This window comes from Wolffia australiana, chromosome 1 (assembly GCF_029677425.1).
Source record: "Wolffia australiana isolate 7733 chromosome 1, ASM2967742v1".
Classification (NCBI taxonomy): Eukaryota; Viridiplantae; Streptophyta; class Magnoliopsida; order Alismatales; family Araceae; genus Wolffia; species Wolffia australiana.
This window is the reverse complement of record NC_135835.1, coordinates 28,268,630-28,294,818: the sequence shown is the minus strand read 5'-3', so window position 1 is coordinate 28,294,818 and position 26,189 is coordinate 28,268,630. Positions and strand designations below refer to the sequence as shown.

The following is a 26,189-nucleotide window of genomic DNA, read 5'->3' as shown; positions in this document are numbered from 1 at the left end:
GGCGTAAATAGAGAGCCCGATCACCAAAGATGATGTGATCATGCCAATGACCAATAGCTGATGATTGGATGGCTTGACCAGAAATGGAAAAAGAGGAACTATTATTGCCAATGACAAGGAGAGAGGAAAAATGAACGGCTAGGATTTCTCCAAATTCAAAATGTGATATCTGATTGAGATGAATTTTTTAGGAATATTTCATCTCCCCCTCTGCTTTCCATTCATACCCTCTGATCTTTAAATAGAGGTGTGGATCATTGTCAAAATCAACCTTAAACTTGCTTCCTACTCATGTGGGCTGCTTGAGCAATAGTGAGTTTTCGAACAACCTTAAGTTTGTTATTGGTGCCCTAGGTGTACGGAAGAAGCAGCAAAGAAGAGGGAGAGCTTTTCTACTCTTACAAATTGCTGTGATCTCGTTGGGACATAAGGGACTACATAAAACATCTTTGCCTTACATTTATCTTTCTCAAGACCTTCAGTAGTTTTGTTCCCTTTCACTACATATCTTCCCATTCCATCACCTCCATACATCTTCCAAATCATGTCTTACCACCTTCATATACGCGTTGGACCATTAACTTGCTCGTTAATCATCATATTCAACTTGGTTTCTGCCCCATTTTTTACACTCTTCGCATCATTATTATTCCATTATTGCATTTTCTCGCCCTTATCAAACCCGAATTATCACTGTCTACTAACTACTCTCTGCTCCTTGATCTCATTATCTCACTTTGTATTTTCTCATCACTTGATTTCATATTTAGTATGTATCTCTTTACACTTAAAATAATCACCGTATTAAGAATGTTAAATCTGTAATCACCATTCCCTATGGAGATGACCTTTACTCATCACTTTCTAAGATTACTGAGTGAGTACAAGTTTATATTTTATTTAATCCTCTCAAGAATACCAAAGAAAAGCTAAAATCATAAAATTAGCAAACCAATCGCATTCCATATCTCTGTAATATTCATGAATTGAATGTATTCGATATAGTGCATGTGTGATTATTAAAATTAAGTCCATAAATATATGATCAGACTTAGTGAATTATCATGTGATTCTAATGGAATTATGTGAAGGATTCTAGAGACGGACAGAAAATATCCAGAAAAATAAAAAATATCTTGCCTCAGTTATGTGAAAAGTATGGCCGGTCTCATAGTCAATAGTGTGGAGCCATCAAGAATATATAGTGGTTAAGTGATCTATATGAATCTCCAAGTCAAATTATACCAAATTCTCAATCATGTTGATTCACATCATGGTTAAGTGGTCCTTCAACCTGACACTAAAGACATCTTGTAGACCCTGTGGACATATGAGTTCCTAATATATTCTTAGTTCGAAAGCATAAAAAAGGTCACAATGATAATTAAGCAACCAAGATGGGATCCTACAACCTTCGTAATAGAGGAGATAACACAAGGAAGAAGAAGTGATGAAGTCCTTTAACAAGAAAATGAAATATTGGAGAAGATTTCTGCAATCATTTTTAAATGCATCAAAACTAACTCGGATGATCAATTAGGGGTTGATAGTTAACTTGATCCTAGGTCATCCCTGGAGGGTCAAGTAGATGATGGACTTTACATGTTGAATCATGGTGCCTTGATTGAATGATAGAAAACCCTTTTATGCAACGTACGTTGTGATCAATTACCAATCAATCTGTAAAACATAATACAACACATGTACATTGAGATTATTTTGAATTCATTCATGTGTTTGTCATCTAGAAGTATCAACACGATCACGTTGCTCTTAGACCTCCACTTCTTCTATAATTTTTCTTGAAGTTATTATAGATCTTCTCATCAAGAAGACTCTCTTCTTGGATGAGTGGATAAAAAGGGGGCGCACCCAGCTCTAGATGTTTTGGGTGCCAAAAATGGGTGCCCCTCCCCGTTTATATTTCACTTAAGATTTTTCATAAAAAATCATTAAACAAGTATATTCACCAATGCCCCTGTGATCTTATGTGTGATCATCTGGGCCAAGTGTTGGTGTAGTTAATTGCTTTAGTAGTTTGATAAACACTATTAGCCAACCTTTTTAGTCAATTATATCAACATAAAGATTAATTAACTCAGGATTGGTTTGAACCAATTGATAAGTTAATTTTCTTGCTTACTTTATATCTTCTAGCGCATGACGTGTATCTTGGCATGTCACAGGCAGGAAAATGAACTCATTAGAATTATGAACTTATAACATAGATTAGGATGGTATTAAAATCATAGACTAAGGATAGGATGAGAGGAATGAATGGATGTGATGAAGAAACCGTATATAGGGATTTCCTATGAAAACCCTAATTAGGAATGGGTGGTATAAGCTATTAAACCCTACTCATTGGGTTTAATAGCTTATAATAGAGAGTGAAGTGATATGAGAATGTGGAATGGATAGAAAGATGGGGGAAAGGGAATGAAAATCAAAATTAAGTGTTTAGGACCTTACATCTTCCTTTGGTGATGTTCCCAAGAATTAATCTCTCTTCATGGACCCGTATATTGCGCCTAGTGCCTTGGCGTGTTGCAATAGACACGAAGATAGATCAAAAGAGGGAAGAAACTCACTTTAGATAGAACAAAAGCCCTAAATCGACACTCCAAAGTCTTTGTTTCGCAAGGTCCCCTAAATGTAGAATGACAAATGGAGTAGGAGAAGAGCCTAATTTGGGGATCTATTTATCTGCTCACTATAGGTTATGGAAAGAGAAATAAGAGATGGATCTCCCCAGGAAATTTCAGCCAAAATGGCCAATGGTATCAGCAGTTATGGGCATTTGAATTTTGAGCATTTCTAGTGATAACACCCTAAATTCGGTCTTTATTTCATGCTTTTAGCACAATTTCATGCATTTAAAGAGCTTAAACTGGGGTTGTTATCATCTATTTACATGAAAATACTGTTTTCAAGTGATTTCGGATTTTTCCCTCATTTTTTGTTAATTCTATGAATTTTAAGGGATTTATTTGAGCTTGAAATAATTATTTCTGAATGAAAATGGCAAGTTTAATATTTAATTTCAAGATTTATCAGTACGGGAATGAATCAGTGAATTTTATAGAATTTTATAGGATTTTTTACGATTTTTTAGGATTTTTCTGAGATTTATTTGAAGAATAAATGCATTGTTTCTAAGAAAAAAAGTATATTTATAAGGAAAAAATGAGTATTAAGATTATTTTTGAACTTTGGAGGGCCTTTTTGTAAAAGTTTGTTGCAATGATACCCCCAAAACAGTTCTCGGTCGTGGTTGCAGGCGTAAAAATATTATTGAAAATATTCTAGGGTTTTATTGAAATTATTTAATATTTGTTGTAATGTGTTTAGGAGAAACCAGACGAGAGAGAGTGCGCAAGGGGCATATACACAATTACTTTTGGGCGGTGTCCAGCAGCAATTCCAGGCTTTTTAAGGAATTTTCTGCAAAAAGGAGAATTCAAAATGCACTAGCCAATGAGAGAGCGACACGTCATGGCGTGTTAAAAAAAGAAATGAATAAATAAATCAATTTAAATCCAATGGATTAAATTGGTTTAAAATTGATTTATTAATAACTTTTGATCCTTAAGTCCGATTGAGATGATTTTTTTATGGATCTGTTCATCTTGATCCCCTCTTTCTATTTTTACGGTTGGATGATCATTACTAAACATTAATTACTAAACGGGGATAAAATGGTGATTTTTACCATGTAACCTAAGTATAAAAGCTAAATTTCGAGAGGGGGAGCTCATTCTTGATGGTGCTCTATCACAGCTGCAAGACAGAGAGGAGCTCCAGCTTGGATCAACCTATTTGGTAATTTTTCCTTCATTGTATTTGAAATTTTTGGTGTATTTTGAATGTTGTTAGTTGAATCTCGTAATCGTTCTTCTTAATTTCTGTCTGAACTTCTAAATCGCTTGGCTTGAGCGGCATGTACAAGCCCTGACTAGGATTGAGAGGAGAAATTGAGAGATTTACCTGGCTATTCAAGTGCATTTCAAGAAAACTATAAAAAAACATAAAAAGGGTTAACTTTCTAGGAGCTTGAATTTCCCATTCCATTATTCAATAGAGTAGTTGTTCCTTAATTATCAAATCTACAGAATCAATCAAAACACATCTAAATATTCTTCTTAATCTCTCTAGTTGACTTCTTTGATCCTTTCAATTGGATCAATTAATTCAATTTAGATCCCCTTATTTCTTCTACTTCTCTCATCTATTCTACCCCCCCCTTTCCAAATTTCTCATCTAATTAGGGTGATTTAATCTCTGTTGAAGATTAAATTAACCCCAATTAGCTTCAAATTATTCAAGAAGAATATCAATTGGATTCCTTACTAGCTTCCCTTGGACGACACTCGTACTTATCACTACACATCTTAAGTAGAGTTTTTATAAATTTTATTGTATAAGCTAAAATTGACAATGACAAGGGTTTAAAATTGCATACAATTTATCCCTATTTTTGGCTTATCATCTAGCCATTCATTTGTTTGAGTAGTTCCACCAGAATAGGGAGCCACCAAAGCATGCCACATAATCCATCCTTGTCAAGCACATATTTGTCTTGTTCCACATGAAAAGAGAGCCACCAGTTGTTCCACATCATCCCTCTTTGAAGGTCACGAATTTGACTTTTTCAACAAGAAAAGCCAGTTGTTCCACATCATCCCTCCTTAGTGGGCCTTGATTTTGTCATTTTTTTGCCTAAAAAACACCTTGAAAATATCAAACATAATCCTGAAAATTCTCTGAAATTCAAAATTAAATATCTCTTTATCTACAACTCCCTTTTGGATGAAATTTTCACAAATTATTTCATTTTAAATATACTATACATTTAAATCATTATAAACATCAAAATATACTTATTTTAATGCAAGAATAATTTCTTAGTGGACATATGTGTTTTTTGTGAAAATTATGTAAAATTCATGATAAAATGCATAAAATTAGCTTAATTAGCCTAATTATGCTCTAAAATGCATGAAATAAACATGAATTGTCGTGCTTATTTTTATGTTAGCGTACCCCCCATAAATTATTGCTGGTCCCCTAGCAATGTGCAAGGGATTATTGTTGGATCTTCATGAGAATAAAACCTTTATCAGGTAAGTTTATTTTTAATGATTTATCTACATTTTGAATTTAATGAGTAATTAATCCTTCTTGATGCAGGTTATTAGAGTAAATAAAAGAATAATAGCATTTGATTTTATAAATAATAATATTTTATCAATGTAAAATTGGCTTAAAAATATTAAATATATATGTAGGTTTGTTTGGGTTTTGAACCCAAGACCTCTCAAGAGTTTGCTTTTAAAAGGAGGGCCTTCAACCATTCCTCCTACTTTATCTTTTTGATATAAAATAAACAATTATATATATAATACCTTTTTCGGCCCATTAGGGTAAAGTGACTATAAAAGCATCTTTTTTGGAAAACGTGCTCACTTTTTGGGCACCCACTCTCTCTCCAAAAGTTTGTGCTCACCTTGAGATCTGAGTTCTGTTCTTGCTGGAGGGTTTCAAGCTTCAAGAAATTGGGGCTTTGGTGGTGGTTTGATGCGACATTCATTCTTGGGAATCTGCATTCATAAAAACTGGTGAGATCGTTTCATACTAAGTGCTCTTGATTTTTTTATTCAATCCTGATAATCTTCTTGAGAATATAATAATACTTCCAACTTGTGATCTATATCTTGGATCTAAATTCTGATATTAGTAATTCAGATTAGACATCACTCATTTTATAATTCTTGATTCTTCAATCTTTAGTTCAAAATTGAATATTCAAATAGATTTTCCTATTCTGAAATCTGAAATTAGGCAATTCTAATTTGACTCTTGATTCTTTAATCTGAAATTCAGAAGTGGGTATTTGAATTTTTGGTGGATCACTAATCTGAAATTTGAAATCGATTTTTCTATTTTTAACCCAGAAACCTTATAATTAAACGTACAAATTGATTTCCTAATTTGATTCAACAATTCTTGATTCAATATCTTGACAACTGAGTTGATTATACAGATTTAATGATCGGTTATCTTTTCTGAAATACATCCTTGTTAAATCGACTTTGTAATAATCGATTGGTTATTAATCATTCATTTTATCCATATCGAATTTGCTTGCCTGCATCAAGTCAGTGCATTAATATAATTTGATCATAACACATAATTTGATTTGGTATTACCTATTAGTTGAATTTAATCATTTCATATCAATTCAATTAATCTGGTTGTGACAGTACTCTTCAACTGATTTTATTTGTACTTGTTAATCCAGTTTAATCATAAATTTGATTAAAAAATGGATCATATTTGTTTGGTCATTGATTTGATAATAATTCTTCTCATCTGGTATACCTAATTTTGATTTGATCACATCTGATTAATTGGTTAGTACATCAATCATAACCTTGATTGGCATCAACCAACATTATTTTTTCTCTCATAAAGTAAATTGAAATCAATTTCACCTATTACTCTAAATTGATCTCATTTAATTCTAAAGATTGATTTCAATTGATAATAGTTGATGTTATCACTGATATAATCACAGCTGATCATATCCAATATATCTAGTTGGTTTGATCACTTTGTGATCAAAATTTGATCAATCAGTAAAATTGACTTGACTTTGACTTTCTCAATTACTTTTGATTATTCATATCTAATCGAATACGATTAACACAATTGAATTAAATTGAGATTGTTATTTGATTTTGTTTGATCACACTGAGCTTAGAAGCTTTGACTTGTATTGTTGAATTGAATTTGAATTTCCTTCAGATTTCATTCTACTATTCTGATTTGATTGAAAATGATTATTCAGATTCAATATTTGATCCATATTACATTAGATAATATCAAACTGAACTTGATTTTAAGTGACTTATCATTTTGATACTCTCAAGTTGATAGTATAGTGTCTTTTGATAGATCTAGTTAGGAAATATATTTGGACTGAAATTGGTGAACATTGGAAGTAAGTGTCTTGACCAAGGGTCAACTAGGGAAGCTAGGTCTTTGTTCTATTGCAGGTAGATGGTCACCGAGGCTGAGAAGATTAGCTTGGGTCAGGACAAGGAGGGTTGACGTTAGGAGCACCGTGGTGGTGTGGAGTAGGCGTCTCTAGTTTTTCCTATTCTTGACTTAAGTGTAATTGTAAGGCGAGAGTGACGCTCACCCCGCATATAGTGAATTGAGGTTTTTTTATAGGACTTTCACTGGGCCTTTGAGCCTGTGACTGTCCTGAGATCTAGACGATCTCCCGCGGCTGCATTAAGGGCACTTGTGCCCCCAAGCAGGGTAAAAGATTGTGTTAAGGTGAGAATAGTGGTTGAGAGACAATATTAAACAAGGAATCTTAAAAAGAAAATTAGATAACATAAATACAAAAGTAGACTAATTCACCCCCCTCTTAGTCTTCAATTATATTTAAAATTGCCGCATGATTCCCCCGAGAATAATGTCAACGTTTTATCCAAATAGTCAAAGCATGAAATATCAACTTACTGATTGTATTTCCACTGTTGCCATGAGAATCTAACACCATCACTAGGTCGACCTTCTTAGAGTATGTTGGAATTTCTCAAGGGCTAATTCACAAAGCCTAGCTTCAATTGTAGTCAAGGTTGGGTCTATCTGTGGTTATGGTGCTATAAGAATGAGATGATCCTCACTCCCTCAAAAAGTGGAGCTGAGTCATCACCCTCTCTAAATGATGACTACTCATTCGCTCATGACGGAGGCAACCTAGTGTTTTAAGACTCCCACAACTCGCTTTCCTCCAAGAGTGCGTTGTCAAAAGTGTTTCCTACTTTGTGTGATTATAGTAAAAGGTGGCTGAAAGAATAATCATAGAATCTTATGGAAAAAGCTAATATTTATGGTGCAGAAGGTGTATAAGATATAAGCAAAGGATTTTTTCACTTATTAAAACTACTATCCCAGGTGATATTCATGCATGACCATGAAGAAATCATAGATGGTGTGTTGGTGGTCTATATTAATGGAGTAAATGACCAAAAGAATGGGAAAAATATGCTCTCTCTTTTTTTTAAAATCATTTTTTTGCTTTTTTTCATTAAAATTTTTAATTGTTTTGAATTTTCTTTTGATTTTTTGATTTTTTTGATTTTTCTGATTTTTTGATTTTGAGAGCATAATGAATGATTGTTACTCACAACTTATAACAATGATAATTAACAATGTTTTAAAGGTACAAAATGAATAAATGAAAAGAATGCATAGGATAGATATGCGAGGTAGATGTATATAATGGAGTAATCGGTGGGGTAAGTTGAGAGAAATCACCTGAGATTGTAGAGTCATAAATTAGGATCAATGTGGGTATAACGTAGTGGACATACTAGAAGGCTAATTACATGGAAATAGGTAAGTCAATGAAATTCTCAATGCACTCTTTACAGAACTCGGAGCGGTGAAGAATATCTACACTAGGTAGATTCAGCTATCATCAGGGTAAGGAAGGTAATTCTTACCTTTCTTATTTCCTAAATCGCTCTATCACATCCCTATAGCACCGCCACCCAGTGATTACCCAATTCTTCCTCGGTGCATGTTACACTCCCACCTCGAGAAGGTGAACCACTAAACTATCTATTGGAGTCTCTAGATCTCATGGTCCTAATTTTAATACCAACAAATCAATTTTCCTCTCTTCACTTATAAGGATTTCAGATGACACAACCTCTAAATACTTAGGTAATTCTAAAGATTAAGCTTGGATTTTAAAATACCCATTTTTACACATTCTAATCATATCCTAGAAATTTTCAATATCTGAAATTGCCTCCCCTGACTAAAATATGCATGGTCTTCAATGCATAAGTAATGAGAATTTAAAGTTTCAGGAGTTGAGAATTGCAAATAGTGGGAGGTGCACTTTTGATCTTGATGTTGAGTTGTAACTTGTCCCCATGTACCTTGTGAAACAAAATCCTTGGAGTGCTCTTTATGAAAAAAAAAAAACCAAAGAAAACATAAATAAACTAAATTAAGAAAAATACAGAAACAAAAGAAAACATGAACCAATTATGAAGATAGCAGTGATTCAGTAGACTCTTGACGCTTCTCAAGATAAATGGACTTGGGCTGAGGTAGTGATAAAGAATTCATGTAGGGTTTAAGCCTCTGACTGTTTACTTCAAATTTTTTGTTGGTTTTAGGATCTGAAATTGAGACCATTCCATTGTCAAAAACTTCAATGATCTCAAAAGGCCCATCCCATCTGGACTTCAATTTCCTTAGAAAGAGCCTCAATCGTGAATTATAAAGCATAACCTTCTGCCCCACTCTGAATTCTCGTCTGTTAAGGTGCATGTCATGAAAAGCTTGCATTTTGGTTTTCTAAATCATCTAATTCTTGTATGCTTCATTCCTGAGTTCTTGAAGTTCAAGCATCTGCAATAAACTCTTCTTCCCTGCAACATCTAACGAAAGATTCAATTGCTTAATTTCCCAATACGCTTTATGCTCAATTTCCACTAGAAGATGACATGCTTTCACAAAAATTAGCCTATATGGGGACATTCCTCATGGGGTTTTATAGGCTTTCCCTCATGCCCAAAGTGCATCATAAAGTTTACTCGAATGTTCTTAATGATTTTCATAATGATTTTCATATTTCTCTATTGGACACTTCTACTTGTGCATTAGCTTGCGAATGGTAAGGCATGGTAATCCTATGCTCTACTCCATATTTGTCGAGGGAAAAAACTGATGATTATTCAAATGAGTTACTCTAGGACATCCAAATCTCGAAAATATATTTTGTCAAATAAACTTGTCAACAACTCTATGATCATTCTTTTTAGTGAGTATGACTTCTACCCATCTTGACACATAATTAGCAGCCATCAAAATATATTCATATCCTTCTGTATTAGGAAAGGGCCCCATAGAATCAATACCCCAATGATTAAAATTTTCAGTCTCAATAATAGGCTGTAATGGCATTCGATCATTCTTCCTTATATTAATTGCCACTTGACACTCTAAACAGTTACAAGAGAATTCACATGCATTTTTAAATAATGTGGGCCAAGAAAAGCCACATTAGAGCACTTTGATTGTTGTTATTCTACTTGCATAATGTACTCCACGAAAGGAAGCATGATAAAAATTTAAAACACTCCATTGTTCCTCCCCAGGTATGAATCTTCTAAAGACATGATCAACTCCTAAGTGAAATAATTAGGGTTCTTCGTAATAGTATAATTGGATATCCCCAAAGAATTTTTTCTGTCATGCACATCCCAATCATCTGGAATCAATCTTGTAACTGGGAAATTAACTATGTGTGCATACCAAGGTAAGGTTTGGCTCTTGACCATTAGAATGTATTCACAGGAAAAGTTATCTATGATAGGTGAAGATGTATTTGTAGAGAGCCTAGAAAGGTGATCAGCTACGACATTCTCTCCTCCTCACCTATCCTTGATATCTATGTCAAATTCTTTCATGAGAAAGATCCACCTCGTTAACCTAGGTTTAGTTTCCTTTTTTGAATGTAAAAACTTCAATGCTGAATGATCAGTACAAACAACTATTTTACTGCCTAACAAATATGAACGAATTTTTTCTAAGGCAAAAATAATTTCTAGCAATTCCTTCTCAGTAGTAGTATAATTTACCTGAGGCCTTTCTAGCATATTAGACGGCCATGAGTTTCTTGTCTAACCTTTGTCCTAGAACCGCTCCTACTGCAACATCTGAAGCATCGCGCATAAGCTGGAACAACAAATTCCAATTATGTGCTTGGAGAACAGGAGCATGAATTAAAGCTTCTTTGATCTTCAAGGAGGATCTTTTATCACTCTCATCTAAAAGAAAGTCAGCATTTTTAAAGAGGAGATGAGTCAAAGGTTTAGAGATTGTAGCGAAATCTTTAATAAATCATCTATAAAAACCAAGGTGGCCAAGGAACACTCTAAGCTTCTTGAGTGTGGTTGGAAGAGGAATGCCCTTAATCACTTCGTTTTTGACCTTGTCCACTTCTAAACCCCTCTTGCTGACTTGATGTCCCAACACTATTCCTTCCTCGACCATAAAGTAGTACTTTTCCCAACTAAAGACCAGCTTGTTCTTCACACAATTCTGAAAAACTTTAGATAAATTAGCTAAACATGCATCAAAAGAAGAAACCAAATACTGATAAATCATCCATAAAAAATTCTAAAAAATCCCCTGCTAAATCTGAAAACATATCATTCATACATCGCTGAAAAGTAGTCAGTGCATTGCATAGACCAAAAGGCATGCGCTTGAAAGCAAATGTACCTACTGGACATGTAAATGTGGTTTTCTCTTGATCCTTCTGATTGATATCTGTCTGATTATAACTTGAATACCTATCCAGAAAAAATAAATTTTTTTCCTAGAGAATCGTTCCAGGATTTGATCAATGAAGGGAAGAGGATAATTATCTTTTTTTAAAACGATGTTAAGCTTCCTATAGTCTATGAAAACTCTCCAACTTGAAGCTATTCTAGTCTGAACTTCTTCCCTTTATCATTTTTTTTTGTAATCCCTGATGTTTTTGGTACAACATGGATAGGACTAACCCAAGGACTGTCAAAAATTGCATAAATAAAACCTGCTTTCAACCACTTAAAGATTTCTTTCTTCACAACCCCAAACATGTGTGGGTTAAGTCTTCTTTGAGGTTTTTGGGAAGTTTTAGAACCTTCTTCTATAAAGATTCTATGCTCATAAAGTTCAGCCAAAACTGCCCATGGGATCAGCAGTTATGGCCATTCATTTCTTTGAGTAGTTCCACCATATTAAGGAGCCACCAGAGCATGCACATAATCCGTCCTTGTAAAGCACGTATTTGTCTTGTTAAACATGAAAAGAGAGCCACCAGTTTTTCCACATCATCCCTCTTTGTAGGGCATGAAGTTGACTTGTTCCACAAGAAATGCCAGTTGTTCCACATCATCCCTCCTTAGTGGGCCTTGATTTTGTCATTTTTACCTAAAAAAACACTTTGAAAATATCAAACATAATCCAGAAAATTCTCTAAAATTCAAAATTAAATATCTCTTTTTCTAGAACTCCCTTTTGGATGAAATTTTTACCAAGTTAATTCTTTCTAAATATACTATGCATTTAAATCATTATAAACACTAAAATATACTTATTTTAACGCAAGAATAATTACTTAGTGGATGTATGTATTTTTGGTGAAAATTATAAAAATTCATGATAAGATGCATACAATTAGCTTAATTATCTTAATTATGCTCTAAAATGCATGAAATAAACATGTCTTAACATGGTTATTTGTATGCTATCAGGCATCCATCCACGAGATGTCATTGGTGCTTTGTGTCAACAAATCACTTCTATAATTATGACATGAATGAATCTGATTTATGTTTGGATATTATATCATTTCAGTCAACCCTTTCTGCACCATCTGCTTGTGGTCCCTCTGCACTAACGACTACAAGATTAACCATACTTAATGTATAAGTCATAACAGATACTGTTATTCTATGTGGATAACTCAATCTCCTTTGCAACTATCCATCGAATTGGAGTATTTAGAGTTGATGTTTAAACACTAGTGATCATTATATCATTATTTCATCATAATTCACATGGTGATTGCACGCATTTGTAGACCTCATTATTAACCTCACACAGGAATTATATTGAAGAAATATTTCATTCAATGGACCTAAAATAAAATTATGATGGTGTAATTTGCTTAGACGACCCCCTATTATCTATCAATACAGAAGTGGTAACTAAACACAAACTAGAGACTTAACCTATCAATTAATTTTAATCGATCTGTGATTAATTAATATATATATAATGATATATTTAAGTAATTTGGAAGGAAAACTAAGCTCATTGGGCCACTAGAGCCATCTACTAGACTTATACATCAGCCGAGAGTGTCACACGCAAATACTGTATTGAACATTGAATGGTATACTTCAAATTTGGGCATTTTTATCAAAAATACCCACTTAGTATAAATAGGGGAAGGCTATAAACAGAATTCACCTTGCATTCTCTGTGTGATTGGGACTGTTTCATGATGACAAATGGTGAAAGGAACTTATCACGGCAAATGAGATATTCGATGTGCGGAGGATCACGTGGATAAGTCTAGAGGCTATAAAAAGGAGCAGATCAACATAGATTCACTTAAGGATCAAAGAAATCATGGGTGCGATTGATGAATCCAAAATGAGGTGTGGAAACTTACATATCTTTAAAGCATTTTTTGCATGATCCCATTGATATAAGATTCATTTTAACACAAATTTACCATCCATGCCTAAACTTATATATCATGCTAAAACAACACATCTTATTTATATATTTTCCAAGATCAATTATTTTCATGCAAATCATGTTTCAACAATATAATAATAATGGAATCAAATATTATCGTTGGTATATTATTTTATTACAGTGATAAAGCTAAAAAGAGGTTAAATTTTTTTTTGCTTAGATGAACCCAAGAGCTAGCAGCAGTAGCATTCAAGCCATCTATAGCCAGAGGACTGCAAGAGTGCTTAAACCCACATGTAGCCGGCAAGTTCCACCACCTAGGTACTTGTCGGCAGAAGTCAAGGAGCCCACATAGGCCCCCACATGGAGCCCACGGATGGTATGGACATGAATGTGTGCCAAGAGGGGAAGAATTTATGTATTCAGTTGGTATCCCATCTCAAAATTTAAATACTTGTCTCAAATTTTAATATTATTGACATAGAAAAACTTCTAACCCGCCACTTTCAACGTTTTGTTGAGTCAGGCCATGCTATGAAGCACCAAATTGAATCATGACCCAATGGGTTGTAATCTTTAGAAAATTTACAAAGGAAATATGACCTAGCTTCACCAACTGTCTTGTTGAGCCAATTTTAAGTTAGCATATATAATTTCAGCCATCTAATAATCTTAAGGAAGATCAGACGATGTGATTTTCCTCTCTAATAAACTCTCATTCATGTTTGTAGGCTTCTAATAGGCCATAGTGGCTAACAAGCATGATGAAGCCCCTCAACGGATGAATCATATCCATTGGACCATTAAAAAGGGGGTGTATTTGATTATTGAGAGGTAAATACGTCCATCATGTGCCCCCCAGCATTGGTTCTTGTCAACCGGCTGGTGGAGCCTAGCAATAGGGAGCCAGGGACCGATCCAATGACTCCCTTGACACTCTTGTATCTAGGATCACATGATTTTGGATCGAAAGACACTCTCTGTTGACCTTTTAGGTATTCAATTTGACACCTAATGGGGGCATATTTGTTGCAAGATAAAGGGCAATGGCGGAGACACTTTCAGAGCTTCAAGCAGGCATTTCAAACTCATGAAAACTCTTCCATGGCTCCTAAACTCAAGAAGGCATTAGATAACCTTTTGGAAGAGAATAAACTGCACCACCACAAAGGAGAAAAGAAGGGGACATCACAAACCGCGGCTGGGGGGGTGGTCAGCATCCACAGTCCCTATTCTTCAATTCAGCACAGATTTGGTACTTTTCCTAGCTTTGTCAGATTGAAATTTAGTCTATAAATGTCTTTGAATGAGTAAATATTGGTTTGATTTGAAGAAATACTCAAGTTGATCATGTCTTAGTGTCATGGCCTCTTTCACGAATTGTGTCAATAGATTTATCTAGTTTTTCTCTGATTTTCAATTTTAAAATTATTAAAAATATACTTATTAAATATTTTGACTATAAACCTGATTTTGATTATTATAGTCTGCCTGTTAATCATATAGTTTTATAGATATTAACCCTCAATATCTCCTAAGTCCTATTATGTTCTGCTACTCTCTATACCTCATCAATATACACATAGTTGACTAATATCTCTTCCCTATCTATCCTAGTTCTTACCTCTTTTTTATTTTCTTCCTTATCTGACATCCTCACTAAAACAAAATCCTATTCCCTTCTTACATGTATCTAATATCTCTCCACTTTCAGTATCTACCTCTTGTACCCCACATATATCCTACTAATCATAGTTTACTTACTAATATTTCTGTTCTACCCTACATATATCTATTCTATCCTACATATATCTCTTCGCCTTATTTCTATTAGATCTTTATTCAAAATCTGAATATAAATCTTCTAATACCTATATTAATACCAACCTTCATTATAATATTACAAATTCATTTCAATATTCTACTTCTTTATTATATCTATTACATATAAAAAATACATAAATAATATCTTATATAATCTCCCTTTTCCCTAGTTCTCACAAACACCATCTACCATTCCTTGTTATTAAGTATTATCTTAAGCATCTTTTCCGTTGCTTACTTCCTACCACTTACAAATAACTTATGTTTTAGGCCTTTCACTATCTTTATTAGTAGTCCTGAGCTATTATAGTACCTATTGTATAGACAATTCGTCGAATAACTCATTTTTTATCTTATTTTATTGAACCCTAACTCAAGTATTAGATTCACCTCTTAAGGCCAGCCCCCATGGAAATGACCTCATTCCCATTATATCTATTTGAATGAATTTTCTATCATTGCAAATCAAACTACAGCGACAGATGTCTATTTATAGACACCCGCACACATACACACACACACACACACACACACATATATGTGAGGGATGATAATAGAATTCTGGTCTGAAATAAAAAGAAAGGGGATATGGCGAAATAGGTAGACGCTACGGACTTAATTGCATTGAGCCTTGGTATGGAAATCTACTAAGTGGTAACTTCCAACTATTGTCCAAGTGGGAATAGTTACATTAATAGTAATCAATCTTGTCCATCACAAACTGGCATAGAACCAAGGGGCTTTTGTTACATTAATAGTAACTAAACCCAAACAATGATCACATACACCAATTCAATGAATGACATAGATCATGTATGGATGTGTATCATGGAAATTACACAACACGTGATTCATACGTGTACATTTCCAACTTAGTCCTCCGGATTCTGAATGGATATCAACTGAAGTTTGTTCAGACATGCTTAAATTTAGGAGATTACTCATGCATGAAAAGAAACTCCATAATGTGTCTATCACTGAACGAATATCAAAATACAAACTCCCACTGAATTACATATCCTCATGAGGTGTTAAACCCATATGAGCGGTATGCTCATGAAAGACCTTTGGCGGCAGTCCTTTTGTGAGTGGATCCGCTACCATGGAGTTTGTCCCAATATGCTCAATAGACAACTGCCCTGTCTGAACTTTTTCTTTCACAACTAGGAACTTGATATCAATGTGCTTTGATTTTGTTAAGCTCCTGTTGTTATTCGCAAACATAATGGCTGATTGATTATCACAATAGAGCTTTAGCAGTCTTTCAATGCCATCCACGATTCTCAAGCTTGTGACAAAATTCTTCAGCCAATTGCCTTAATTTGATGCTTCATAGCCTTCATAGCTTCATATCCCCTTTCTTTTTATTTCAGACCGGAATTCCATTGTCATACCAATATATATATATATATGTGTGTGTGTGTGTGTGTGTGTGTGTGTCTTTTCATTATAAAACCATTAAAATACATTGGCTAGGTGGATTGGACAAAAGATGTTCAATAATATCTCAGCGTAATAAACTAGATGATAAGTATGGACAAACACAAACTTTTCATTTGAAAAATAATTTAATAAAAATTTACAACTATTGAGTAGAAAATAACATGTTGTTTCACTAGAAAAAAGGGAAATTACAAATACCCTGCATAATAGCATAAAAAAATGTGTGAATTTGTCTCAATACCTTAATTCATTGGTAGAATAAATAAATACTACTGCCTGTTTTTAAATCATCTTATAATATCTTAATTAGAGTTGAGTGAAATTCCAATTAGTATCTCATGTGAGAAGATATTCATAATCCTTCTATCATCTTATGCTGAAACATTATATTTGTTAAAGGTGGCCTTAAATGCCTGAAATGTTGTTGACTTAGGTTATATAGTTTTTATTTGTATTTATTTATTTAAATATAAATAATTGTGTTCGGCTAGCATTATGTATTCATACAAATCCATCGAACTTGCTATTGAACTAATACACATGGCATGATATATGACATCTAGGGTCTAGATGGCTAAAATGCATCAAGGCTTGCAAGAATGCATGCCCGAGTAAGAAAATTTGGACTTGTGTCTTCTAAGGGAGGCCTGGTAGAAGTGTGACCACCCATAAAGACTTCCCTTTTACATCTGGGCACATAGTGTATAATCTATTAGAATGGTATATCAATAAAGAGAATACTATGTATTATAAACATTTCAAGTGTAGTACTGACCTAGTAGCAGAGTCTCCCTAGTGTGGTTCACAATGGATATGGCTTCCTTGTGAGGGGTTGAAGTTGTTGGCTAAACTATACAAGGCAAAAAAAACAAGACAAACAATTCATATATGGATCAATGGGAACTAAATCAACACCAAAATAATATCTTCTGTTTAGTAGTGTTGAATAACTATCAAGGAAATATGATGAATTTATTGCACAATCAAAGAAAATCACACATGATATACAATGCTACCTGCCAGGGAACCATTTCTGTCCCAGACAATCTGCCATCACATACTTTTGACAAAAGACATGATGATGGCTGGGGAGGGAATGGATAGTGATGCATCATCCATCAAAAAAGCCTAATTTGTTTTCTCAAGGTATATTCATTTTAAAGATATCAAATAGTATCAAGAATCCAAAAATCTCTAAAATTTTTGTTCCCTCTTGATACTTCTTAAATAAATATAAATGCAAATATATATATATTGAAGTGATGAGATGTCGAAATATATTCAGAAAGTTATACATATATATAATAATATATACAAAGAGAGTTTGATATGTATATAGAGGGAGAGGAAGAGAGAGATGCAGAGAGAACAAGAGAAGATGAAGAAATGCAAAAGAGATTCCATAAAACACATATCTACTGGATTAATATGACCATATTTATATGTTTTTTTACATTAGATTGATTATATATACGTGTTATCAAGGCTAAAATAATTAGTTTTGTATAATGATGCCTTGAATATCTTAAATTTAGGATATTTTAGGAATTTTCTGACATCATATTCTAAAATAATATAATTCTTGAGTCAGAATGTGATTTTGACATAATCTTATGACATTTAATTTGAGAATATATTATTCTCATAAGTCAGAGCGATATATTTTTATAACTCACATTTAGTTACTATAGATTTAGAAAGCAATTTCGGGGTTAATATTTTGCCATGCTATGTGTCGCCGTTGGCTGTTATGCTATTGTGTTACGCCTTTCGATGACTCATGGGCAAGTATTTAAATACATGTGGAACCCATGTATCAATATTTCTTTGGTTCAAGAGATATTATGCATGATGTGGCACACACTTATGCGATGCCATGTCATACGCTTATCATAATTAGTATATAATGGGGTTTATGTCTTTCTCCATGTAGGGATATGTGGGACATCGCGAATCACTTAGTGCGGAGGAAAAGGGAAAATTCTGGCCAATCATTGTGAGACATCTGGGAATGTTAAGGATGAAACCCAGGTGAGGACGAATAGCTGGAGGTTTCCTCTTCCTTCTAAACTAGATTCTCTCACTTGAATCTTATGGTTAGCAAGCGAACAGGTGATAAAGAAAAGTTCTTTGAGCTTCACATAAAACATTTGAGATGATGTGATATATAAAAATAGCAGGAAATATTTAGATTCAATCAACACTTGAGAATCATTCAACATCAGGGCTTCATATCTAAGTGCCCAGAATGTCGATTGGGCTGAAATTATGAGGAGATCATTGTGTTTGTCTCCTATTTCCATATATATGGTTGGATCTATAAAATCATCCCCCAATATTTATCAAAAAACTTCTTCTAAATTGCTTCATCCTTCAGAGGCAGACTGAAAGAATGTGAAGTTTATGAAGACCCATCATAGTTTCTCGCTACCTTGAGTGTTTGGAGAACGTAAAAAGAGAGGTGGAGAGGCTGATATGCATCTTGTAATGACTACGATCTTGATGGAGCATAGGTATCTAGCGTTAGTCTCCTAACTTACATTGATCACTCTTCTACACATCATATAGATAGGTCAACATCATTCCATTCCTTCATTTTAATCCAACAACACCACCCCACATATTTGCACCATCTCCATCACATCCATTTTTCCATTCTCTTTCAAAACATAAAACCCTAAAACATCCATCTCATCACCTTCCCTTTTTTACCATCTTATCTTCTTGTCACATTCTCTCATATCTTCTTGTGCCTATTTACTCCCTTTCTCTCATTTGATCTATCTACATCTTCCCTCTTATTCTTGTTTATTAAAGCCATGTTTCCTAGTGATTACCACCATCTCATCTCCACTTTGAATCACTAAAAATATGGTGTTAAATCCCTAATAACCGTTTATTGTGGAGACGACCGGTACTCATCCACTATCTAAAATTATTACATGAGTAGCAATTTATAACTTTCATTGGTTAAAGTCAAAACCAACAAAGACATATCTAGGCCAAATTTTTTTGTTTATCAAGATTAATAGAGATTAAGGTCTAGATAGATAAATATTAAGAGGGAGAAGGAGATAGAGAGGGATACAGAGGGAGGGAGAGAGAGAGTGGGAGGGAGGGAGGGAAAAAGAGATAGAAAGATATAGAGAGATAGAGAACAGATATATAGAAAGAGAGAGTGAGATAGGGAGATATGGAATAGAGAGAGAGAAAGAGAGAGTGAGATAGGGAGATAGATAGAGATAGAGAGAGGGAAAGATAGACAGACATAGGGATGGGAAGTTCACATTTCATCGTCGAAAGAACACTGTTCGACAATGAACGAATAGATGAAAATTTTGGTTCCTGTTCATGTTCGGTTCGTTCATGTTAATTCTCGAACAAACACGAACAAGATGAAAATTTAATAAATGAAAACTCTGTAAATTGATTTACCTGAATACTCTGGCAATGGTGTGATAGATGAAAATTGAGCATAATATAACTTCAGGAAAAATTTGGGAGGTAATTTCAAGATTAAATGAAGTGGCCTCATATTGCATAAGTATTTGAAAAGGAGAAATACTAGAACAATTTTTAAAGGCCAAGTTTGGGAAGGTTCATGTAGTTCTCTCTATTTGTAATATTGAATGTGAGAAAAATAAATTTTAGAGCTCCACATTTTATTACTTTAGCAATATACTGTAATTTTTAATATAAATATTATAAGACGCATTTTTCTCCTTAATTATGCAGATTCATATGCTAATAAACTTTTTATTGAGGACAATCGGAAAAACATTGGTCAGATACATATATTTGGCTTGCTGCCCATCAGCTTTTAGTTTGTCAGTATCAAATATCAAAGTTAAGGAGAACACCAGATTTGAACTAAATTAGTTTTTTAAACTTCACTACAGGAATACTGCATTTCATTATAGGAATATTAGTAATGTCAGTAGTTTAATGTCAGTAGTCTATTAATAATGTCACTAGGAATACTACATTTAAGCTTGTGTATGGTTTTATCATATTCATCAATATGTACTTTGCTTTATTTTTTAAGCTTAAAATTGTTGCTTTTTGAGCTTGGCATTAGTCACTGGATGTTTATTTGACATAATTAATTAGTAGATGTGAAATCACAAGTGTTGATATATACTTAATGATTCAATCAGTGCAAAGATTATTTCACTTGAAACTATGGAACACGCGTTCATTGGTTAAATTTCAAAACTCAGTTCAATTTGAAAACTAAATAGACTATTCTGGTAACTGAGTTTCAAAAACATCAGAGGAGTTGAGAGGCAACACAATTGACATTACATTGGACAACAATAATCATTGCTAGAGTGAAGTTGTGACGCTCCCAAAATGTGATGTCATTCCATTGAGTGCTCACCACTTCTCTTTTGTGTCTTGTAGGGTTGCGAGGCTCTAACTTGAAGTCTGCTGGCTTGAGAGAAAGAATATATGTTAGGATGCATTTGGTACTTACCCGAATAAGTATGTCTTGATTGGACAAAATGGATATGTGTCGCCCCTATTGGCATCGTATGTGTTTGATGTTGTCATCGCCATTTGATTCGGAGCCTGAGTTGACGATGACAATTGTCGGGTCTTGGGATTGCTTTCCAAATATTCGTTGGAGTAGTGGTACACTCCTCCGTCGTGTGCTCCTTTTTTCTGGCTCCTACTCCTTCCATCGTCTCGACGTGGCCGTTAATGTACCTATTTTTCCAAAATTTACATACAATGTTTAAGAGAAATGATGTTCGAAGGCAGTCAAAAAACATTCAGAAAGAATTATTTTTAAAACCAATGACATCCAAACATCGTGTATACCAAAATTTTGTAAAGCAACTTTTGATGATATTTATTTGACACATAATCCCTTGTGGTACCTGGCAAGAAATTGGAAAGTAAACAGTCAATGCGTTTATTTTTTATACTACAAAGAAATAAAAAAATGAATTATAAAAATGACATATACCTGGAATCCCCATGCTATCATCCTTCGTCTACGTTTTCTTTATCCGAATCCATTTCCACTAATTTGACCTCTTCAATCTCAGGTAATGACTCTGCTATGTTGCTTTCTGGATGTTGTTGCCTCAACCAACATTTTAGAGCCATCAGTACGGACATGTTCTCCTCCAAAAGTTGTGAACATTTATACGTGCAAATTCCATGTCCAACGGAGAAGAAGTGTTCAACTAGGGCACTGGATGCACAAACAAGAAGAAAATCTCGTGCCAAAACGAAGAGTTTCGGGAATCTCTTGCCACCGTTGCCTTGCCACCATAGGATAGCATCAATCGACGCTTGAGACATTTGTAGGTAACTCTAAAACTCGTCATCCACGGATGGAGCGACATATTCTTGTTGTTGGAACACTTGTGCAAGCCTCGTCTTGATGGATGGTATGTAGCTCTCATCCATCCTGACTTCCTTGTCATAATTCATGGGTTGCTGTCAACTCACTCCATCGCCTCCAGTGTTGTCTTCATCCCTCAAATTTGGGACTTCCTCCTCATTAACGTCATTCAGAAGTCTTTGTACATATGCCACCAAGGTGTCCCATTTTTTTGGAGCAATGGAGTCTAACTTAATATGTGGGTCTACAACTGATGCAATCGAGAAGGTAGTATTTCGTCGAACGCGAGCCGCATACTTGGAAAGTTTTGCTCTTATGGCTTAACACGTGACTTGGATGGAGGCTTGTTGTTCCACCGTGAGGACAACACTGTTTGGGAAAAGGTGTCCTTGGTCCATGGCATCAATATTTTCACGAAGGTGTTCATCAAGGACTTGGAGCAATAATAAATATGTTGCCGCCGTCACACGTTTAAAGCTGCAAACAATATCTGATGCTTCATGAAAAGGCTTTAAAATTTGAGCAAAGTGTGCCACCATTTGTCACTCATGGCCATCTATCACAAAGTTTTTCTCCTTCGTACTCTCTAGCTAAAAAATTGCCATCTTGTACAACATTTTTCTCTTTTGATATGCGACTTGCAACATTTCATGCGTGGAGTTCCATCTAGTCTTCACATCCAACACTAATTTTCTACTATTAGGCATCTTTAATTGCATACACCATTGGGCATAGATCCTCTGTCTTTCATCCAAAGAACGAATGGCTGCAACAACTTGATGCACTCGCGTAACCAAATCTCCCAACAAGGCAAATCATCCAACCCATCGTCTTCGTGCTTCTTTGGACTCCCCATCCACTAGCACTGTTGCCTCGTCGGTTGTAAGTGGAGGTGGAATTCCTAGTGCCCTAAAACCATCCTGCACCCCAAGGTTTATGACATGCGTAATACAAGGCATGTGCCGGTTTCGATCAAAGTTGGGGTTCACTTTTTCTACTGCATTAGTCAACGATGTAATCATCGATCTATTGTTACTTGCATTGTCCGTCGTAATGGTAGTTACTTTCTACCCCAAGGCCAAAGTCGACCAACACCTCTAGGAGAAGTTGTGCGAGGTAACTCCCACTATGTGGACCATCAATTTTCTTTACCGCAAAGACACGTTCTTCAAGTCTCCATTCGTATGTGACCCAATGCATAGTGATTCCCAATAAGGGAACCATATTTTCACTTGTAATGCATCTACTGTTAGGCAAACACTTCTAACATTTGATAGTGAGCATACAAGCTTTTGCTTATCTTGCCCAAAGAACGCCTTCGCGTATTCATGAATGGTCTTTGAGCATGGTATTATAATCTTATGTTGTGCACAATAAAGCAACGCCTATCTGAAACTTTTGTCGTCAACGATGGACCACGCTTGGTCAATGAGACATATAAATCTGGTGAGTATCTCCTTTGTTCTCTCAAATGTGATACCTAGTAAGAAGGTATTCTGCCCCACTAGCGAACCCAACATTCCAACAATAGATCATTGACCTCCAGAACTCGGCTCCTACTCTGACCTAGGGACTTGTTTACCTTTCAACCGATCGTGTAGCTCCTTATGGCTCTTCTTCAAGTGCCTCCAAAACATTATTTTTGTCTCCTCTTTGTTTATCACAATAGTTATAATTCTTGGAGGGTTGTTCTCCTTGCACACAATATATTCATATTGGTTTAGGTTAAACTCTTCAAAATATTGCATACCTCCGATTCTCGCCCACAAGGCTTTCTCTATGAGGTTATCGGAGTAGTTGTGCTTGATTCTCATCTACGGTTAAAGTCTTGTGCCATTTCAACATTTGCATTCATCTGATTTGAATTACTGCCCATCTGAGCTTTGTCAACATTCATAGAGGATAAGCTTTTCCAAGACGTCTCCTTTAAGAATAAAGAATAATGCAATTGTTCATGGATTGCATCACTTCGATTATCATTATGCCACTGGTCATAGAAACATACATTGATATAAATAGACGTATATATAAGCAATTTTAGATATGACCACTCGTTACACGCACACAGCTGCATATGATCAAACATGTAGATATTGCTACATATGACCATTTGTTACAGTCTACCAATCAATAAATCTACGTATCATTAGGAATATGTACTAGAATTAGAACAACAAACAAATAGCAACTCAAAGAAATACATAAATCATTCTATAAATTAGAATCAAACAATGCACGCAATAAAGTACCTTACTGTAGTTAGCCGGAGGAGGATGCCTCGCCGAAGGGAGTGAATGTAGACCAAAAGCTGCCGATAGGGGCTTACTGGACGCAAGATGAGGACATTTTCTAATCAAATCACTAAATCGCTTCCATGCTTCACTAAATGCCTCACTTTCATGAGGATGTAAATTATAAATTTCTCTTATGTAAAAAATTGTATTCGAAAGGGGATAAAATTTGTGTAAAAATTTGTTTTGCATTTCTTCCTAGGAACTAAATATAATCCCTAAATTTTGATACCATGCAAAAGCTTTATCTTTTAAAGTCAATGGAAAATATTCATTTTTAATGCTTCAGTAGATAGACCCGGTACATTTTGAGAAGAACACCAGATATGAAAGTCATCTAAAAATTCCAAAGGATTTTGTGAAGTTTGACCATTGAATTCCGATAAAAAATTTATCAATGCATTGTTATACCTAAACATTACCCCCTTACCCACATTTATATTTATGTCAGTCTGTCGTAAACTTCCTGATAGGGTTGATCTATCTAGCATTGTTCTCCTTCAATCTTGGTGCTGATGTCCTTCTTCTGCCGTGGTTTTTCTCTCTTTGGCTTGCTTTGTGATTGATGATTCTGGAAGTGAGTATCTTGGTTGAGTTACTTCCTTTTCTATTCTTCCACAAGCTTTAGACCTTGTTACTACCATAAATCTCAAAGAACTATTAGAAATATAATAAGCTGAGGAGTTTTAATCTTTCAGCTTCACGAAAGGAAACATAATCAATTAAAAAGAAACAATAATTTCTAACTGATGTACCATGCTTTCCGGCAACATCGCCAATTGATAATCTCAAATACTGATGTGAAATAATGATTTTTAATGACTTTCACTAAGCTTTTCGTGTGAGGTTTTGAGATAGTCAACAATTTATTAACTTCACAGACCTAGGGCAAGTAAAGGTCAAACCACAAGGAGCACGTAATTCTCTTAATTTTTATTTCAATTCAATATCTTCTATTCAATTCTTATAATCTAATCTAATAATTGTTTTAAGATTTAAGAAATTTAAGGTTTCAAGTATCGGTTTAAGAATTATAATTCAGTAATATTAAATTTTCAGATCTGGACTTGGTCAAAATTTGACAAGTCCTAGATCTGCCTGAAAAGTGCGGCCATGTGTGGGTGTGTGCGGCAATGGTGTGCAGCGTTTATGGAATCGCCGCGCAGCTGCGCGCGGGCTTGTGCAGAAGCGGCGTGCAACAGAAAGGGATCTAGACTTAGTCGAAATTCAACTAAGTCCTAGATCCACCAGAAAAGTGCAGCCGTACGCCGGCGTGTGCGGCATCAGTGCACAGCTGCGCACAGAGTGTGTTGTCTTGGCGCACGGTTGCGCACGGGCGTGTGTAACAGTGATAATTCAGATTTTGGGGTACTTAGTGATGAGCTAACTTCACTAATTAGTGTCGTTGGTATATCCGAATTCAAACAACAAAAATTTATAATAAGCTTACTAGCGTAGGGAGAGTAAGGGTCGATCCACAGGGAGCAAGGATTTTTTTCTAAGGATTTTGTGCTTTAGTTTTGTATTTTTTAATAATTTTAGAGGTAGGTTTACTACATATGAAGATAAATAACTAATTAAATAAAAATATATAACAAAGAAAAATAAAATATTATTATAATATTATAATAATATTAATAGGCAGAAAATAATTTTTGGGTATTTTTTAGGAGTATTTGAAAGCTAAAACAAAATAGGAAATGAAACAGTTTGGCACTCTGGACTTAGTCAAAATTTGGGTAAGTCCGGATGCCAAATGGGGAAGGTTCCTTGGTGGAGGAGAGAGAAAATGGACTGTACTAAAATCACTCTAGAATGAGTTCTAGAACGAATTTTAGAGCGTGGTTGGATGCACTGGAACCGTCTGAATATTGGCTAGCTGATCCAAGACTAATCAAAAGACAACAGACGAACAAAAAAGAATGAAAAAGGAGAAATAAGAAGGTAACCTCTTTGTCACACCCGCTAAGGTCCAAGGG

General features: G+C 34.8%; 1 non-coding gene across 1 annotated transcript; it reads left to right on the top strand.

Moving 5' to 3' along the window:
- The first annotated feature begins 24,247 nt into the window (after positions 1 to 24,247).
- LOC144714381 (small nucleolar RNA R71) lies at positions 24,248 to 24,354 on the top strand. The gene has a single exon (XR_013584342.1). It is a non-coding gene; the product is annotated as a small nucleolar RNA R71 (small nucleolar RNA).
- The last annotated feature ends 1,835 nt before the right edge of the window (positions 24,355 to 26,189 follow it).